This window comes from Aethalodelphis obliquidens, unplaced genomic scaffold (assembly GCF_003676395.1).
Source record: "Aethalodelphis obliquidens isolate GAN/ISIS:26980383/991018 unplaced genomic scaffold, ASM367639v1 scaffold50, whole genome shotgun sequence".
Taxonomy (NCBI): Eukaryota; Metazoa; Chordata; class Mammalia; order Artiodactyla; family Delphinidae; genus Aethalodelphis; species Aethalodelphis obliquidens.
Window position 1 is genome coordinate 913,686 of NW_020837994.1, and position 21,764 is coordinate 935,449.

Here is a 21,764-nt window from a genome sequence, read left to right on the forward strand (position 1 = left end):
ACACCCCCCCTCCACACACACACACACCCCCCACCAAAAAATGCAAAGAGAGTAGTGGAGCAGTAGATTGCATTCAAGTTCTCTGACTCCTAAGCCTAGGCTGTGACTTCCCTCTCTCATGACAGGGGTATTTTGTCAGGGGCCAGCAACAGATCTTCAAACAATAAACAAAACAAACCGAAAAATGGGTCCGTACAATTCCTATAAAAGAGCCATCCCTAGTTCATCAAAAGAAATGAAAACGGACATGGCTGTCAAGTTGGCACTTCAAAAGCAGTTTTATGGTAATTTATTACCCCAGCATCAGCTACTTAGGAACTGAGTCATTAGGACTCTTGTTTGCTATGTCAGGTACTTTGCAGTGTCCCAAATGCAGAGGCTGTAACAACCAATATAAAAAATATTGAAAGAGCTCTGTTGGGAGCACAAGTTTTCACTCATATAAACATCAGCAAACATTCCAAGGCAGGGAGAGGCAGAAAGGTCCCTGGTGAGAGTCAGAGAGCCTGAGCTGTAGGCTCAGCTTCTCTAGTTATTCATTCTAAAACTTTGGGCCCCTAAGTCTCTGGGCCTTATTTTTAAGTATGGTAATAGTTGACTTCAGATGTATAACAAAAAGCAGCAGTCCCCTACCTCACTCTGAATTTCTGCTTCTCAAAGGCAATCACTTTCAACTTTTAGCTCTTTCTCTTAGTATTTATCTCTTTATTTCAAAAAAAACATGCTTATATTGGCACTTTTGGGGTCAATTTTAGTCATTATTTATCATCTTTCTGTTTTGAAGGTCTGCTCTTTCATATCATGATCATCACCCCCATGACCACCCACATATACACATGTACACACACTTCTCCTTCCACCAACACAGTCACATCACAATTTTTAGTTAAATTAATATTTAGGATATGCCCATTCCATGGAATACTACTCAGCAATCAAAAAGAATGAACTATTGATATACAACCACTTGTATGGGTCTCAAGTGCATTATGCTGAGTGAAAAAAAGGTCACATACTGTATGATTCCATTTATATATTTATCTTGAAATAACAAAATTATACAAATGTTAAATAACTAGTGGTTTCCAGGAGTTAGGGATGGGGGTAGGGGGTGTTGTGCTGTGAATATAAAGAGGTAGAGTGAGGAAAATCTTTATAGTAATGGAATATTCTGTATCATGATTGCAGTGGTGGTTACACAAATCTACACATGTGATTAAATGGCACAGAACCATATATACACATTGCACTAATGTCATTCTCATGGTTTTGATACTGTACTACAGTTACACAAGATCTAACCATTGGAGGAAACTGGGTAAAAGATATATAGGGCCTCTCTGTTTATCTTTGCAACTTCCTGTCAATCTATAATTATTTCAAAATAAAATGTTTTCAAAATTAATATTCATAAATCAACTATATCCCAATAAAAATTAAATAAAACATTAATATCAAGGTCTATATTATTTTCAGGGGGAATCACAACATATTTATTTAGAGGGAATACAATTCAACCTACAACAGGTTGATTTCAAATTTTAGCTATTATAAATATTGTTTTTATGAAAATTTATACAAAAGCCTTTATGTGGCTATCTGCTTTCATTTCTCTTGGGAATACACCAAGGCGTGATTACCAAAGCTTTTTAATGTTTTGTTAGCTGGAGGAACAGTATTCCAACACTTTCTTGTTTTTCTCAAGAATACTCAGGATCTATACAATGATTTTCACAGCTAAACCACATAGTGTATTATGACTACATTGTCTTCCTTGGACAACTAGAATTCTGGTCTTTCCTAGAATTAATAGTTGTCTCGTTTTTAATTTGCTTGGTTTTAATGTCCTTTTCCCCAATTCATCTCCAAATTCTCCAAAATAACTTTAAGGTTCTTTGTAATATGGTCAAACATGTCAGATAATTTACTGATGTCGTTTTGTATTTTCTTTAAAGTGGGGTCCCCAACCCCCAGGCCCTGGACCGCACAGCAGGAGGTAAGCGGCGAGCGAGGGAAGCTTCATCTGCCGCTCCCCATTGCTTGCATTACCGCCTGAACCATCCTCTCCCCCCACCCCCACCCCATGTGTGGAAAAACTGTCTTCCAGGAAACTAGTCCCTGGTGCCAAAAAGGTTGGGGACCGCTGCTTTAAAGCATCTCTCTTGGAATCTCCAACCTCTCGTTCAAATCTGATAACTCTCTCTAGTCCGTAGGTCTCCTGCATAGCTGTGGTCCTGGAATACCCCTTAATCATCATTCTGGGACTTATACTCACTTTTCTATGTTAGATTCCCTTGATTCCTGGGTCCATGCCTTCCTATTTCTTTCCTATCTCATTATGGTATATCAAACTACCAAGTTGCCTGAGATAGCATACATGGGAAATAAATCTTTTTGAGATGTCTGAAAATGTCTTTTTTCCCCCTACTTTCATATTTGATTGTTAGTTTTGACTGGGTATAGAATGCTAGGTTGGAAATGATTTCTTCTCAGAATGTAAGGCAATTCCTCCACTTTCTTCTAGCTTCCAATATTGCTTTTGAGAAGTCCAATACCTTTGTATGCGACTTGTTAATTCTCTCTGGCAGCTTTTATGATATTCTCACTCTACTCAGTGTTCTGAAATTTCATAATGATGTGTTTCTTTTTAAAAATTCACTGTACTGAGCGCTTGATGGGTTTTTTTCAATATAAACATATGTGTACTTAAGTTCTGGGAAATTGCTATATTATTTCTTTGATGATTTCTGTCACTCTATGACCCAACATCTGACTATTAGGAGATCCAAAGATCTAAAGGAGAAAAACTACAGGAATTGGAGGGAATAAAATCATCAAAAATAATTATATCAATTCTCTTAAATTTAAATAACTTTTATATTTAAATAAATCTTAAAACTGATCCTCTTATTTATTTTCTACTTCTTTGTTTTAAATTCTTTACTCTGATATATTTTTTAAGTGTCCAAAACTTCTTTTTTGTTCTCTGACTATTCCTTTTTTTTAACAGAACCCTATTCTTGTTTCACTGAGGCATTATCTTCTCTGATCTGAGTTTTCTTCAAATTTTCTTTTGCTCCTACATTGTCTCTTGTGCTCTATCTCTACCCAATGCTCTCTTTTGGAGGGATGGGGGTCTTTATATCTGTTTTCATTTGTTATTCATGTTAGAGGTTTCTCTCAAACATCAGGTGATCTTTGCCTTTTCTTTCATATTTAAGAGTAAGGCACACAGAGAAACATTGTATGAGCAGCAGGGCATGTTAACTTCTAGGCTTCAATGTAACAAGAGAAAATGTCAAGCCGGTTTTTTACTGGGGAGGTTCCCAGATGTCTGTGAGTCAGTTTCTCAGCAAGGAATCCTCTAATCTCCCACCTGAGGAAAATAAACCTGACTACCTATTTCTGGGAGATAAGAACTAGATGGAGCCCTTCACTTAATCCCTGTTTTTAGAATGGCACCTCTCTTTTACTCTCAGCTAAATTTGGTATTCCCAAAGCCAGGGCCTCTCTGATTTTATTTCTCTAGAGGATAAACCTCCAATGTTCTGCTGAAATTGAGAAAAGATGTGACGGTTTAATTGTTCCTTATATACCTCTGAAACTCCTGTTTTCAGCTCCACCTCTCATCCTAATATTCAAGATGCGAAGAACCTCCAATACCTAGGGCTTTCTAGAGTTTTGTATGACAAAATGCCTTTATACAGATTCACATCCCCTCTGTAGCTTTAGCTTTCTGCTTTCCCTGATCCACTAAATCATTCACCATCTGTGCCTTTCCCATCTTGTCTATTCTCTTAGTCTTTGTGAGTTAATACTAGTTTTATGCCATTTCAACGGAGTTTGTAAAAGGAGATAAAGTAAGACATACATGTTCAATCCAATTTATTTTAATCATAAGCCCCCTCATGAAGTTATTGAAAGGATAAAATACAGAATATGAAAGTTTTTGGGAAACTTATAAAGTAAAAGTTCAATAATAGTGTTAGTGGTAGCAGTAGTATTCTATGTTTTTCTTTTTTTTATCTTTTTTATTTGTTTGTTTTTATTTTGGTATGCTATTTTTTTTTTAATAGCTATTCCAAGATAAAGAATTCTTCTCTTTGGGTGCTCTAGGGAAGCACCAAGTTTCATAAATAAAACATGAAAAATATTTACAGCATATATATCAAAAGGTGAATACCCTTAATATACAAAAAGCCCCCCAACCCTGCAAAATTGATGAGGCAAAGAACCTAGCAGAGAGGGAGCTTCAAGATGGTGGAAGAGTAAGACGTGGAGAACACCTTCCTCCCCACAAATACATGAGAAATACATCTACATGTTAAACAACTCCTACAGAACACCTACTGAACGCTGGCAGAAGACCTCAGACCTCCCAAAAGGCAAGAAACTCCCCATGTACCTGGGTAGGGCAAAAGAAAAAACAGAGACAAAAGAATAGGGACAGGACCTGCATCAGTGGGAGGGAGCTGTGAAGGAGGAAACGTCTCCACACTCTAGAAAGGCCCTTCTCGGGCAGAGAGATTCCCGCACAGAGGATCGGTGCTGACCAGCACTCACCAGCCCGAGAGGCTTGTCTGCTCACACGCCGGGACAGGTGGGGGCTGGGAGCTGAGGCTCGGGCTTCGGTCGGATCCCAGGGAGAGGACTGGGGTTGGCTGCATGAACGCAGCCTGAAGGGGGCTAGTGCACCACAGCTAGCCGGGAGGAAGTCCGGGAAAAACTCTGGAGCTACCGAAGAGGCAAGAGACTTTTTCTTGCCTCTTTGTTTCCTGGTGCGCGAGGAGAGGGGATTAAGAGCACTGCTTAAAGGAGCTCCTGAGACGGGCGCGAGCCGCGGCTATCAGCGCGGACCCCAGAGACGGGCATGAGACACTAAGGCTGCTGCTGCTGCAGCCACCAAGAAGCCTGCGTGCAAGCACAGGTCACTATCCACACCTCCCCTCCTGGGAACTGTGCATCCCGCCACTGCCAGGGTCCCGTGATCCAGGGACAACATCCCCGGGAGAACACACGGCGCACCTCAGGCTATTGCAATGTCACGCTAGGCTCTGCCGCCACAGGCTCGCCCTGCACTCCGTACCCCTCCCTCCCCCCAGCCTGAGTGAGCCAGAGCCCCCGAAGCAGCTGCTCCTTTAACCACGTCCTGTCTGAGCAAAGGACAGATGTCCTCAGATGACCTACAGGCAGAGGCGGGGCCAAATCCAAAGCTGAACTCCAGGAGCTATTCGAACAAAGAAGAGAAAGGGAAATCTCTCCCAGCAGCCTCAGGAGCAGCAGATTAAATCTCCACAATCAACTTGAAGTACCCTGCACCTGTGGAATACCTGAATAGACAACGAATCATCCCAAATTGAGGAGGTGGACTTTGGGAGCAACGATACATATATATTTTTTCCTTTTTCTCTTTTTGTGAATGTGTATTTGTATGCTTCTGTGTGTGATTTTGTGTGTATAGCTTTGCTTTTACAATTTGTCCTAGGGTTTTGTCTGTCCGTTTTTTTTGTTTGGTTTTTTTTTTGGATAGTTTTTAGTGCTCATTATCATTGGTGGATTTGTCTTCTGGTTTGGTTGCTCTCTTCTTTCTTTTTTTAATTACTTAAAAAAATTTTTTTAAATTATTTTTTACTTCTTATTCTAATAACTATTTTATCTTCTTTCTTTTCTTTCTCTCTCTCTCTCTCTCTCTTTCTTTCTTTCTTTCTTTCTTTTCTCCCTTTTATTCTGACCCATGTGAATGACAGGCTCTTGGTGCTCCAGCCAGCTGGTTAGGGCTGTGCCTCTAAGGTGGGAGAGCCAAGTTCAGGACACTGGTCCACAAGAGACCTCCCAGCTCCATGTAATATCAAATGGCGAAAATCTCCCAGAGATCTCCATCTCAACGCCAAGACCCAGCTCCACTCAATGACCAGAAAGCTACAGGGCTGGACACCCTATGCCAAACAACTAGCAAGACAAGAACACAACCCCACCCATTAGCAGAGATGCTGCCTAAAATCAAAATAAGGCCACAGACACCCCAAAACACACCACCAGACATGGACCTGCCCACCAAAAGGACAAGATCCAGCCTCATCCACCAGAACACAGGCACTAGTCCCCTCCACCAGGAAGCCTACACAATCCACTGAACCAACCTTAGCCACTGGGGGCAGACACCAAAAACAATGGGAACTATGAACCTGCAGCCTGTGAAAAGGAGACCTCAAACACAGTAAGTTAAGCAAAATGAGAAGACAGAGAAACACACAGCAGATGAAGGAGCAAGGTAAAAACCCACCAGACCTAACAAATGAAGGGGAAATAGGCAGTCTACCTGAAAAAGAATTCAGAATAATGATAGTAAAGATGACCCAAAATCTTGGAAATAAAACGCAGAAAACACAAGAAACGTTTAACAAGAACCTAGAAGAACTAAAGAGCAAACAAACAGTGAAGAACAACACAATAAATGAAATTAAAAATTCTCTAGAAGGGATCAATAGCAGAAAAACTGAGGCAGAAGAACAGATAAGAGACCTGGAAGATAAAATCGTGGAAATAACTACTGCAGAGCAGAAGAAAGAAAAAAGATTGAAAAGAATTGAGGACAGTCTCAGAGACCTATGGGACAACATTAAATGCACCAACATTCGAATTATAGGGGTCCCAGAAGAAGAGAAAAAGAAAGGGACTGAGAAAATATTTGAAGAGATTATAGTTGAAAACTTCCCTAATATGGGAAAGGAAATAGTAAATCAAGTCCAGGAAGCACAGAGAGTCCCATACAGGATAAATCCAAGGAGAAACACGCCAAGACACATATTAATCAAACTGTCAAAAATTAAATACAAAGAAAACATATTAAAAGCAGCAAGGGAAAAACAACAAATTACACACAAGGGAATCCCCGCAAGGTTAACAGCTGATCTTTCAGCAGAAACTCTGCAACCCAGAAGGGACTGGCAGGACATATTTAAAGTCCTTTTTACAGACAAGCAAAAGCTAAGACTTCAGCACCACGAAACCAGCTTTACAACAAATGCTAAAGGAACTTCTCTAGGAAAGAAACACAAGAGAAGGAAAAGACCTACAATAACAAACCCAAAACAATTAAGAAAATGGTAAAAGGAACATACATATCAATAATTACCTTAAATGTAAATGGATTAAATGCTCTAACCAAAAGACACAGATTGGCTGAATGGATACAAAAACAAAACCCATATATATGCTGTCTACAAGAGACCCACTTCAGACATAGGGACACATACAGACTGAAAGTGAGGGGATGGAAAAAGATATCCCATGCAAATGGAAATCAAAAGAAAGCTGGACTAGAAATTCTCATATCAGACAAAATAGACTTTAAAATAAACACTATTACAAGAGACAAAGAAGGACACTACATAATGATCAAGGGATCAATCCGAAAAGAAGATATAACAATTGTAAATATTTATGCACCCAACATAGGAGCACCTCAATACATAAGGCAAATACTAACAGCCATAAAAGGGGTAATCGAGAGTAACACAATCATAGTTGGGGACTTTAACACCCCACTTTCATAAATGGACAGATCATCCAAAATGAAAATAATTAAGGAAACACAAGCTTTAAATGACACATTAGAACAGATGGACTTAATTGATATTTATAGAACATTCCATCCAAAGACAACAGAATACACTTCTTCTCAAGTGCTCATGGAACATTCTCCAGGATAGATCATATCTTGGGTCACAAATCAAGCCTTGGTAAATTTAAGAAAATTAAAATCGTATGAAGTATCTTTTCTGACCTCAATGCTATAAGACTAGATATCAATTACAGGAAAAACTGTAAAAAATACAAATACATGGAGGCTAAACAATACACAATTTAATAACCAAGAGATCACTGAAGAAATCAAAGAGGAAATAAAAAAATAGCTAGAAACAAATGACAATGAAAACACAACAACCCAAAACCTATGGGATGCAGCAAAAGCAGTTCTAAGAGGGAAGTTTATAGCAATACAATCCTACCTTAAGAAACAAAAAACATCTCAAATAAGCAACCTAACCTTACATCTAAAGTAATTAGAGAAAGAAGAACAAAAATCCCCCAAAGTTAGCAGAAGGAAAGAAATCATAAAGATCAGATCAGAAATAAATGAAAAAGAAATGAAGGAAACAATAGCAAAGATCAATAAAACCAAAAGCTGGTTCTTTGAGAAGATAAACAAAAATGATAAACCATTAGCCAGACTCATCAAGAAAAAAAGGGAGAAGACTCAAATCAATAGAATTAGAAATGAAAAAGGAGAAGTAACAACTGACACTGCAGAAATGCAAAGGATCATGAGAAATTACTACAAGCAACTATATGCCAATAAAATAGACAACCTGGAAGAAATGGACAAATTCTTAGAAATGCACAACTGTCTGAAACTGAACCAGGAAGAAACAGAAAATATGAACAGGCCAATCACAAGCACTGAAATTGAAACTGTGATTAAAAATCTTCCAACAAACAACAGCCCAGGACCAAATGGCTTCACAGGCGAATTCCATCAAACAGTTAGAGAAGGGCTTCCCTGGTGGCGCGGTGGTTGGGAGTCCACCTGCTGATGCAGGGGATGTGGGTTCGTGCCCCGGTCCAGGAAGATCCCACATGCCGTGGAGTGGCTGGGCCCGTGAGCCATGGCCGCTGAGCCTGCGCATCCGGAGCCTGTGCTCCGCAACGGGAGAGGCCACAACAGTGAGATGCCCACGAACCGCAAAAAAAACAAAAAAAACAAAAAAACATTAGAGAAGAGCTAACACCTATCCTTCTCAAACTCTTCCAAAATATAGCAGATGGAGGAACACTCCCAAACTCATTCTACAAGGCCACCATCACCCTGATACCGAAACCAGACAAAGATGTGACCAAAAAAGAAAACTACAGGCCAATATCACTGATGAACACAGATGCAAAAGTCCTCAACAACATACTAGTAAACAGAATCCAACAACAAATTAAAAGGATCATACACCATGATCTGGTGGGGTTTATCCCAGGAATGCAAGGATTCTTCAGTATATGCAAATCAATCAATGTGATACGCCATACTGGCAAATTGAACAATAAAAACTATGATCATCTCAATAGATGCAGAGAAGGCTTTCGACAAAATTCAACACCCATTTATGATAAAAACCCTCCAGAAAGTAGGCATAGAGGGAACTTACCTCAACATAATAAAGGCCATACATGACAAACCCACAGCCAACATCGTCCTCAATGGTGAAAAACTGAAACCATTTCTACTACGATCAAGAACAAGACAAGGTTGCCCACTCTCACCACTATTATTCAACATAGTTTTGGAGGGTTTAGCCATTGCAATCAGAGATGAAAAAGAAATAAAAAGGAATCCAAATTGTAAAAGAAGAAGTAAAGCTGTCACTGTCTGCAGATGACATGATAGTATACATAGAAAATCCTAAAGATGCTACCACAAAACTACTAGAACTAATCAATGCATTTGGTAAAGTAGCAGGATACAAAATTAATGCACAGAAATCTCTTGCATTCCTATACACTAATGATGAAAAATCTGAAAGTGAAATTAAGAAAACACTCCCAGGACTTCCCTTGTCACGCAGTGGTTAAGAATCCGCCTGCCAATGCAAGGGACAAGGGTTCAAGCACTGGTCTGGGAAGATCCCACATACCGCGGAGCAACTAAGCCCATGTGCCACAACTACTGAATCCTGTGCGCCTAAAGCCCATGCTCCGCAACAAGAGAAGCCACCACAATGAAAGTCCGCACACCACAAAGAAGAGTGGCCCCCGCTCACCACAACTAGAGAAAGCCCGCATGCAGCAACAAAGACCCAACGCAGCCAAAAATAAATAAAATTAATTAGAAAGAAAACACTCCCATTTACCATTGCAACAAAAAGAATAAAATACCTAGGAATAAACCTACCTAAGGAGACAAAAGACCTGTATACAGAAGATTATAAGACACTGATGAAAGAAGTTAAATATGATACAAACAGATGAAGAGATATACCAGGGTCTTGGATTGGAAGAATCAACATTGTGAAAATGACTCTACTACCCAAAGCAATCTACAGATTCAATGAAATCCCTATCAAACTACCACTGGCACTTTTCACAGAACTAGAACAAAAAATTTCACAATTTGTATGGAAGCACAAAAGACCCCAAATAGCCAAAGCAATCTTGAGAAAGAAAAATGGAGCTGGAGGAATCAGGCTCCCTGACTTCAGACTATACTACAAAGCTACAGTAATCAAGACAGTATCGTACTGGCACAAAAACAGAAGTACAGATCAATGGAACAGGATAGAAAGCCCAGAGATAAACCCACGCACATATGGTCACCTTACCTTTGATAAAGGAGGCAAGAATATATATTGGAGAAAAGACAGACTCTTCAACAAGTCGTGCTGGGAAAACTGGACAGCTACATGTAAAAGAATGAAATTAGAACACTCCCTAACACCATACACAAAAATAAACTCCAAATGGATTAAAGACCTAAATATAAAGCCAGACACTATCAAACTCTTAGAGGAAAACATAGGCAGAACACTCTATGACATAAATCACAGCAAGATCCTTTTTGACCCAACTCCTAGAGAAATGGAAACAAAAATAAACAAATGGGACCTAATGAAACTTAAAAGCTTTTGCACAGCAAAGGAAACCATAAACAAGACGAAAAGACTACGCTCAGAATGGGAGAAAATATTTGCAAATGAAGCAACTGACAAAGGATTAATCTCCAAAATTTACAAGCAGCTCATGCAGCTCAATATAAAAAAAACAAACAACGCAATCCAAAAATGGGCAGAAGACCTAAATAGACATTTCTCCAAAGAAGATATACAGACTGCCAACAAACACATGAAAGAATGCTCAACATCATTAATCATTAGAGAAATGTAAATCAAAACTACAATGAGGGGCTTCCCTGGTGGCACAGTGGTAGAGAGTCCGCCTGCCGATGCAGGGGACATGGGTTCGTGACCCGGTCCAGGAAGATCCCACATGCCGCGGAGCGGCTGTGCCCGTGAGCCACGGCCGCTGAATCTGCGCATCCGGAACCTGTGCTCCGCAATAGGAGAGGCCACAACAGTGAGAGGCCCGCGTACCGCAAAAAACCACAAAAACTATAATGAGATATCATCTCACACCAGTCAGAATGGCCTTCATCAAAAACTCTACAAACAGAGCTTCCCCAGTGGCACAGTGGTTGAGAGTCCGCCTGCCAACGCAGGGGACACGGGTTTGTGCCCCAGTCCGGGAAGATCCCACATGCCGTGGAGCAGCTAGGCCCGTGAGCCATGGCCACTGAGCCTGCGTGTCCGGAGCCTGTGCTCCACAACAGGAGAGGCCACAACAGTGAGAGGCCCACGTACCGCAAAAAAAACCCCAAAAAATTCTACAAACAATAAATGCTGGAGAGGGTCTGGAGAAAAGGGAATCCTCTTGCATTGTTGGTGGGAATATAAGTTGATACAGCCACTATGGAGAACAGTATGGAGGTTCCTTAAAAAGCTAAAGATAGAACTACCATACTACCCAGCAATCCCACTACTGGGCATATACCCTGAGAAAACCATAATTCAAAAAGAGTCATGTACCACAGTGTTCATTGTAGCTCTATTTACAATAGCTAGGACATGGAAGCAACCTAAGTGTCCATCAACAGATGAATGGATAAAGAAGTGGCACATATATACAATGGAATATTACTCAGCCATAAAAAGAAACGAAATTGAGTTATTTGTAGTGAGGTGGATGGACCTAAAGTCTGTCACACAGAGTGAAGTAAGTCAGAAAGAGAAAAACAAATACCATATGCTAACACATATATATGGAATCTAAAAAAAAAAAAAAATGGTCGTGAAGAACCTAGGGGCAAAATGGGAATAAAGACGCCGACCTACTAGAGAATGGACTTGAGGATATGGGGAGGGGGAAGGGTAAGCTGGGACAAAGTGGGAGAGTGGCATGGACATATATACACTACCAAATGTAAAATAGTTGGCTAGTGGGAAGCAGCCACATAGCACAGGGAGATCAGCTCGGTGCTTTGTGACCACCTAGAGGGGTGGGATAGGGAGGGTGGGAGGGAGGGAGACGCAAGAGGGAAGAGATATGGGAATATATGTATATGTAGAACTGATTCACTTTGTTAAAAAGCAGAAACTAACATACCATTGTAAAGCAGTTATACTCCAATAAAGATGTAAAAAAAACAAAGAAAAGAAACCAGCAGAAAATGTGCAATAAATTACATAAAATTCACAGAACAACTACAAATGGCCAATAAACATGAAAAAATATTTAACTTCACTAGGGAGATGAAAATTAAAACAATAAGGTATTTTTCTCTCAACAGACATGCAAAAATTTTAGAGAGTAATAATATCCAGTGATGACAAGGTATGACAATATTCCCAGGGATAATCAAAAACCTAAAAATAAAATGGCCTTCTTGCTAATACTAACCCTACCATTCACTCACTATGTGACTCTGAACAAGTCATCTCCCCTCTCTGGGCCTCAATTTTCTCATCAGTTTTTTTAAAAAAATAAAGAAGAAAAACTCAAATCATTAAGAGTATTTGACTTGCTTATGGCCCAAAGGTGTGAAGAGAAGGGCAACACTGGCCATGAAAGAACCCTGTAAACTTCACAGCTCAATACAATCCTGTAGCATTCGTAAGAAGGAAAATCAGAGTATTCTCAAAAATAAACTGCTTATTGTTGGCTAGACATTCTATGAAATAAACCGCTAATTTTCCAAAAAACTACAGGAAGAGAGTTAAAAGGAAGAAATATAGGTTCTGTTTTTACCACATGACTTAAGCCCTCTAATCTCTGTGTTTCAGCTTCTGAAGATCTCTAAGGATTCTATAATTCTGTGACAAAAAGAGAAATGAAACCCTGTACTAAAACAGCTGGAATTTACACTCGCCAGAGTCTCTTGCCTGAAGAGGTTAAGTAGATCACGGGCCAGCTTTACGGAGATATCTAGTTTACTGGTCCATAAAACATTTTTTTACTGCCCAGCCCTCCTTCTTGGTATATACCAAAGAAATAGCAAAATAACATCATGATCACATCTCCTTAAAGACCTCTGACAAACCCGCCTTGATCTTATATACAAAACACTGACCCAGAAATACACCTACTAGGTTTTGAACCACAACTCAGACTTCGTACCCCACTTTCTCTATAGAGAGCAACTTGGAACAACAAAATCAAGACTATAGCTTAGGAAGGAAACTCTCAGGGGAAACAACTCCATAGCTCTGTCTGGAGAAATGATGGTAGGAGAAAGAACACCAGCAGATCAAGTAAAACTGTCCTTAAAGGAAATGACAAGAGCTCCCTACTGAAAGAATTAATCAACGAATATTTATTAAGCCCTGACCCATCCCACAGGAACTATGCTACCCTCAGGAATCTTTTCCTTCAGATCTCCTAAGAACAGTCATAGCCATTTATTTAGCACTTAGCTTTCACAAATACTATGTGCCAGTCACTCCACTAGACACTTCCATTTAGGTTAGCCAGTTTCTTTCTCAAACCAAACCTATTACTGAGGAATTACTGCCTCCATTTTACAGATAAATAAATTGAGGTTCACAGAAATTCACTTACCCAAAATTGTGGATCCCTATTATTGTTGTTATTATGTATTACTATTCTCATTTTAATGATAAGGAAACTGAGGCTCAGACAGTATAAATAACTATTAAGTTATTAAGTAGCAAAATAGGGTTTTGCCAGGTGGTTCTGCTATTAAAGCCCATACTAGTTCTACTACATCCCCTTTCTTGTTTGATACTAAACCACAAAATGAAAGTAAGACTTCAACTCCAATGAGTATGCAGTTAAAAATAAATGACATGTATAGACTCCTTCTTCAGCTCCTTCCAAAATATAAATGTTATCATTTCTGAAAAGCAGTAAAGCAGCAGCATTTACTCCCAGGAAAGTCAAAGGGGAAGGTGACTATCCTAAGATTCCCTAGTCAATGGTAGTACAAAAGAAACCAAGGATAGATGACATTGGTCCAAGGGCTTTTCACTGTCATGATGAAATCATACTCCCACATTAGCCAATCGCAGTGGGCATCCCAATGGATAATCACAAAATAACCAGATGAATAATTTGATTAGCAAATCCTGACATCACCAGCCTCTTCCAGTGCTTTCAATGGAAAGCTTTTCCTGTAAGAGTATCTCTCCCAGGCCATCTGCAATATTCTGACCCTTCAAGCAATGAGACAGGCATCAGGGTCCCCAACTCTGCCTGGCTGATGACCTGAGAAAGGAACAACTGACACTCAACCCTAAATAACTTACTTAAAGGCTTTGTGTGTGCTGGCCCAGAAGCAAGAAACACTACCAGCCTCATAAATTTTGCTTCCTAATAATAATTAAGCAGTCTATCTAGTTTCAGGCCCAGAAAAGGGAAGAAACCTGGAACAGCAAGAGAAAAGAAACTTAATGTTGCAAGGAATGCATCAGAACTCTTTTGTGAGCTGCTAGTGTGGGATTTAAAAAAAAAAAAAAAAGAGGAAGAAGAAGAATACCCTGTTGCCAGATAGCAACTGCTTCACAAATCAGGTATCTGAAGCACAGGCTCAAACTGGCTTATTCAAAACGCCAATTACTAGCAAACACTATGATTGCAGCCTTGCAAGTGCTGCTATTTCGTTCTGTTGTTACTTGCTCAGCCCCAAACAGCCAGAAACAGAAATCAGTTCCACAAGTTTCTATTGCCATCAGCTAAGAAAAACTCTGCTTGCCCTCATAAGCTGGGGAAAAGAGAGAGAATACCACTCTGTTCAAATTTTAAAACAGTCAAGCCTGGACTAGCTTTGCCACTTACTAGCTGTATAACTTTGGTCAAATCCCTCAGCATCAGTTTCTTTTTTTTTTTTTTAATTAATTATTTTATTTATTTTTGGCTGTGTTGGGTCTTCGTTGCTGTGTGCAGGCTTTCTCTAGTTGTGGTGAGCGGGGGCTACTCTTCATAGTGGTGCGTGGGCTTCTCATTGTCGTGGCTTCTCTTGTTGCGGAGCATGGGCTCAAGGCATGCAGGCTTCAGTAGTTGTGGCACGTGAGTTCAGGAGTTGTGGCTTGCGAGCTCTAGAACTAAGGCTCAGTAGTTGTGATGCATGGGCTTAGTTGCTCCACGGCATGAGGGATCTTCCTGGGTCAGGGCTTGAACCCATGTCCCTTGCATTGGCAGGCCGATTCTTAACCACTGCGCCACCAGGGAAGCCCAGCATCAGTTTCTCTCTCTGTTTATGAGGATTTTTTTTTTTTTTTTTTTTTGGCCTCACGGCACATGGGATCTTAGTTCCCAGACTAGGGATCGAACCTGCACCCCCTGCAGTGGAAGCGCAGAGTCTTAACCACCAGACCACCAGGGAAAGCCCTGTATCTGTAAAATGGGCATAATACAATGGGCTGTAGGGATGAAATGGACTAAATTGCACATGACTCTCTTAGTCTCCTTGCCCTTCTGAGGAATACCCTTGGTTACAAAGTACCTAACTTAGATTTCAGATTGTTACCCTTTAGAAAAGGGAATATGTTTAATTTCATAGAATATACGAATATTAACTGCAGGATGTTTTCCCTGTCCTTACTCTAGCATCTAATGCAACTATGCACACGATAGGCCCAAGACAATAGCATTCAATAAGGTTTTAACTGCTGAGGAGGATGCCTAGCCCCAATCCCTTTCAAGATAATAAGACTTAAGCCAACCTAGAGAAACATCTAATTTTCCCTATCTTACAGAGACTTTCCTTCATTCAAACAGTATTTACTGAGCAACTCTGAGGTGCCAGGCCCATTCTGAGTCAATGCAGAGACAAATATGACAACGCTCCAGCCACTACCGAGCTCATGATGCAATGAGGAAGACAAATATCGAAACAGATTATTACAATATAGAAATTGTTAATTTTTGCCTTACAGCTCCAAACCAATTCTTCATTGCCCTACTCTGACTGGATTCTGCAGACTACATTTATCCTTCCCCAGCTGGTTCACATCAGGTTATGCCAATAGAAGGTACTGGAAGGAGACTACAAGGCTAAGGGAGAAAGAAAGGACTTTTTCCAGTGTTTGGTTTTTCTGTAAGGCAGCAAGCAGATCAGCATACAGGGGGACATGGTAAATTTGAAGACAGGGGCTCTCCAGGTTGAGGCGAGCGCCCTCTAGGCAGTTTCTTCACCACAGCAATAAGCAGCACATTCCTATGAGTGTATTCCATGCACTCTCCTCAGAATCTTGGCCTTGTGGAGCTCTCTTTTCTTAAGCTTGTAAGTTCCTTCCTTGTTTGCTTTTCCCTCAGCCTTAGGGATGGTAGTCATTTTCTGCAGTCACCACCTCTATTATACCTCAGAGTTCTCTTTTTATCTCTCTTAGTAGTTAACTACTTTTTACCTAGTTAACAATTCTTTATATTAAATTTTACCTGTTTCAAATTAATGGTGTGACTTCTATCACTTCAACCGGACCCTGACTGCTATAAGTAGGATAAATGCTATGATACTGCCCACAGAGTCCAGCCTCCGTATTTTACAGATAAGAAAACTGCAGTTTCAAAGATTGAAAGTAATCTGCTCAAGGTCACACACTTGTAGAACTGAAACTAGAACTCCTATATCCTCTCAATAAATAATAAACATGTATCAAACACTTCTTCTGTGTCCAGGCTCTATGTTGGCTGTTGAAAACACAAGAGATGAACTATAATAAATCCCTGCTCTCAGATGGTCCACTATCTAGACGAGAAGACAGACACTAAAAAAAGAGAAAGTTCTAGGGAGGGGTGACAAACACCAAGATAAAAAGAAATTACTAGCTCTTCGAGGCTAGTAAGAGATGCTTCCTAGGTGGTCTCATTTTACCACACTTTACTCTCTTAGCTGAAGGATTCCTGAGCTGAATAGAAGGTTAACTTGAAAATAAATCTATAACAAAGGCTCAAGAAATGCAAGTAACCAAACAATAAACCTCCACCCTGGGCATAATCAGAAATATCACTAATGGAAAATCCTTCTAGAATAGGAAGCGACACAGAAACAAATTATGGATGAACACTTGTCGTTATTAACTTAGGAGGGAATTGCATTGGCTTTCAAAGGGCAACAAAGGTTTGGAGAAGAGAGGTAATTATACTAAATAAGCTCTGAAGAAAGGCAAGCAAGAATAGAGAGGAGATGCAGGCTGCTTCAGAGAACACTTGCATATTAGGAAGGATATGCCTATGGTGAGCAGATGCTGGCACAGCATGATAGGAAGGGACCCTGGAGCCCTAGACCAGAGAAGAGGCCTGGTTTACCTTACTCTCTAGTTCTAGCTGAATCAAGCTGCCCACTGCTTCCCTCAAAACAACAAGCTCTTTCTTCTTTCTGGGATTTTGCACATACTGTTCCCTCTGCCTACAATGCCCTTCATTTCCTATCTATCTACAGATCTGACCCTTCTTGTAAAGCACAAATCAATCATCATCTTCACTGTAAAGTTTTCTCCAGTCATTCCCTGTACCCTTGATCTGGGCAGAATGAATCATCCCCTGTTCAGCACTTGTTGTATATCTCTCAATTATAGTACTTTCTTACTTAATTTCTTACAAATAATGTAATTATTTGTTTGTGTGTCCCTTCCCAACTGGACCATGAGATTCCTAAGCAAGATATTTCCCAGTGTCTATTATTGTTCCTAGTAAGCAGGAGCTCAAAAAGGTATACAGAATTATTCTACTGAATTGTGTAGACAAACTCAACCTTCAAGCCCAAGAATGAATGTATCTTAGAGCCTTAACGTTCCCGGATTCATGATGAATCCCTCCTGAAGTCCAGAACATTTAAGCTGTACTAGAAACTCAGTTCTTTCTACTTGAGAGCTTAAGTATTTCCTTGTGCCAAACTGGCAATGCAACTGTGTATCTTTAGTGCTTCCACTAAAGGAATTAAAGTTTGTTGCAAGTCCGAACACAACAGTTCTTTATCCTCCTCCTTTACATAAATTGGAAAAATAGACTGAGAACTCTAATCAGCTGAAATCTTCCCAGGGAAGAGGACTTGGCTGTTTACTAACAGTTCAAACTACTGCTAACACCCATGTGGCCGGCATATTTTCTCTTTTGGCAGCCCATTCATATTGAGGGAGGAAGTATCATGCACTGCAATCAGAGAGTAGAATTTGGAGTCAAAGGAAGAGAATGAGTCCCAGCTCTGCCACTCTTTATTTTGCCAAGTGACCTTGGACAAGTCATTTAATCTCAGTGAGCTTCAATTTCCCTGGGGGGGAAATAGGAAAAATATTACCTGTCCCACTGGGCTACCATAAGGATCAAATGAGGACTATTCCTTATTGCACTGAATTCTCATCTTAGGAATTAACCTTGTCTTTCTGGAACACACAGAGAACTAGGAAGTAAGTAAAAAAAAAGCATCTTCAAAACCAAAATAACTGCCTCTAATTCTTCACACTTGACTACCAGTAGAGTCCCTGGGGCCTCACTCTTCCTTTAAAAACATATCTAATAGGGCTTCCCTGGTGGCGCAGTGGTTGAGAGTCTGTCTGCCGATGCAGGGGACACAGGTTCGTGCCCCGGTCCGGGAAGATCCCACATGCCGCAGAGCAGCTGGGCCTGTGAGCCATGGCCGCTGAGCCTGCGCGTCCAGAGCCTGTGCTCCGCAACGGGAGAGGCCACAACAGTGAGAGGCCACGTACCGCAAAAAAAAAAAAAAAAAAAAACACATATCTAATAAACTCATAATGTGGGAGCACCACAGTTGAAGGCAGGGTTACTATACTGAAAATAATAGTGTTAAGCGAACTGAACATTGAGGGCCTCCCTACAGCCTTCCCCTGCAGCGCCCCCCACCCCCCAGCTTCCAGACCACTGGCAGCCAGGCTATAACCTCTAGGAAGGAGACTAGAAGATCCTTCAAGAGAATCTGACCAGCCCTAGTAAAAAGATCTAAAGATACTGACATTGCAGTTGCCCCACAAATAGCCCAGGCAGATCACCATTATAGTTGAGGTCCATAATCAGTAAGCTCCACCCAAGTATTTAAAATTTCCAATCAGCTTTTTAGTATCCCATTTTAAAATACAAACAATCAAGGATTACCAGACATCTGGGGAAAACTCCAGCATGAAAAGCAGAATTCAGATCCTATTTACATCAGAAGAAATTTGAGGATGCAAGTGAAAAGTTATTTGAAAGAAAGCATAACAATTATGCTTATCTTGGCCAAAGTTTACCAATGATTAAAAAATCAGATCAGGAACCGAACAGGACAGAAAGCCCAGAGATAAACCCACGCACATATGGTCACCTTATTTTTGATAACGGAAGCAATAATATACAATGGAGAAAAGACAGCCTCTTCAATAAGTCGTGCTGGGAAAACTGGACATACATGGAAAAGAACAAAATCAGAACACTCCCTAACACCATACACAAAAATAAACTCAAAATGGATTAAAGACCTAAATGTAAGGCCAGACACTATAAAACTCTTAGAGGAAAACATAGGCAGAACACTCTATGACATAAATCACAGCAAGATCCTTTTTGACCCAACTCCTAGAGAAATGGAAACAAAAATAAAAATAAACAAATGGGACCTAAAGAAACTTAAAAGCTTTTGCACAGCAAAGGAAACCATAAACAAGATGAAAAGACAACCCTCAAATGGGAGAAAATATTTGCAAATGAAGCAACTGACAAAGGATTAATCTCCAAAATTTACAAGCAGCTCATACAGCTCAATATCAAAAAAACAAACAACCCAATCCAAAAATGGGCAGAAGACCTAAATAGACATTTCTCCAAAGAAGATATACAGATTGCCAACAAACACATGAAAGAATGTTCAACATCATCAATCATTAGAGAAATGCAAATCAAAACTACAATGAGGTAACACCTCACACCAGTCAGAATGGCCATCATCAAAAAATCTACAAACAATAAATGCTGGAGAGGGTATGGAGAAAAGGGAATCCTCTTGCATTGTTGGTGGGTTGGTGGGATACAGCCACTATGGAGAATAGTATGGAGGTTCCTTAAAAAACTAAAAATAGAACTACCATACAACCCAGTAATCCCACTACTAGGCATATACCCTGAGAAAACCATAATTCAAAAAGAGTCATGTACCACAGTGTTCACTGCAGGTCTATTTACAATAGCCAGGACATGGAAGCAACCTAAGTGTCCATCGACAGATGAATGGATAAAGAAATGGCACATATATACAATGGAATATTACTCAGCCATAAAAAGAAATGAAATTGAGTTATTTGTAGTGAGGTGGATGGACCTAGAGACTGTCATACAGAATGAAGTAAGTCAGAAAGAGAAAAATAAATACCATATGCTAACACATATATATGGAATCTAAAAAAAAAAAAAGGTTCTGAAGAACCTAGGGGCAGGACAGGAACAAAGATGCAGACATAAAGAATGGACTTGAGGACACAGGGAGGGGGAAGGGTAAGCTGGGATGAAGTGAGAAAGTGGCATGGACTTATATATACTACCAAATGTAAAATCGATAGCTAGTGGGAAGCAGCCGCATAGCACAGGGAGATCAGCTCGGTGCTTTGTGACCACCTAGAGAGGTGGGATAAGGAGGGTGGGAGGGAGATGCAAGAGGGAGGAGATATGGGGATATATGTATATGTACAGCTCATTCACTTTGTTATAAAGCAGAAACTAACACACCATTGTACAGCAATTATACTCCAATAAAGATGTTAAAAAAATAAAAATAAAAAGGTGGAGCAATCAAGAAAAATAAAATAAAATATACAATAGTCTATTTAAAAAAAAAATCAGATCAGGGAATTCCCTGGCGGTCCAGTGGTTAGGACTCTGCACTTCTACTGCAGGGGGACCGGGTTTGATCCCTGGTCGGGGAACTAAGATCCCACAAGCCGCGCAGCATGGCCAAAAAAAAAAAAAAAAAATCAGATCAGATGGACTTATGCCATCAACCTGATAATAAATAGCTCCTCCAAACTTAATGGTTCATTTTACTGATGGCTATTCACTGCATCAGGGATAAGAGGCATATAGTAAAATAGAGTTTGCTAAGTCTGGCAAGGAGTTATATTGTATCTGCACTTATTTTTCTAATTCTAAAGATATCTGTTGTGTATAGATCTACATAAGGATGGACTGAGTGTCCCAATGAAGGCACTAAAATAAAGAAACCAATGGGTCATAAAAGCATTAAGAAACATCACTGTGCCTACTAATCACTGATGCTACATGTAGTTAGACATCTGTATGTACAAAATTCTAGATGAACCTAGAGAAGGGAAGTCTCTCATCCCATGGCACCTCACCTTCAGAAGTCAGGGAAGACTTCACAGAAAACACAGTAGTTGAGAAGAGTTTTAAAGAAAGCGTAGAGATTGTCAAGTAAAACAGAGGAACAGGAAAGAGTACAGCACAGCAGAAAGACTATCATGGGCCACAACATACCTGAGGATGGAGAGGTTAAGAAGCTGCAAATAATGCAGTGTCACTAGAGCACAGGCAAGAGCAGTAGGAGATGAGCAGAAATCAGATCAAGGAAGACCTTGTATGTTATACAAGGAATTTAGACTCTAACCTGAAGGCAACTTGGAGCCAATGAAGAGTTTTAACAGCAAATTAAGATGATTAGATTTGAATCTAGGAAAAGATCATTCTGATGATGATATAACAGATTT

General features: G+C 40.1%; 1 protein-coding gene across 8 annotated transcripts in view; it reads right to left on the reverse strand.

Moving 5' to 3' along the window:
* FAM168A (family with sequence similarity 168 member A) overlaps positions 1-21,764 on the reverse strand; it is a 231,250-nt gene that overhangs the window by 140,674 nt on the left and 68,812 nt on the right. The gene's annotated exons all lie outside the window — the stretch shown is intronic.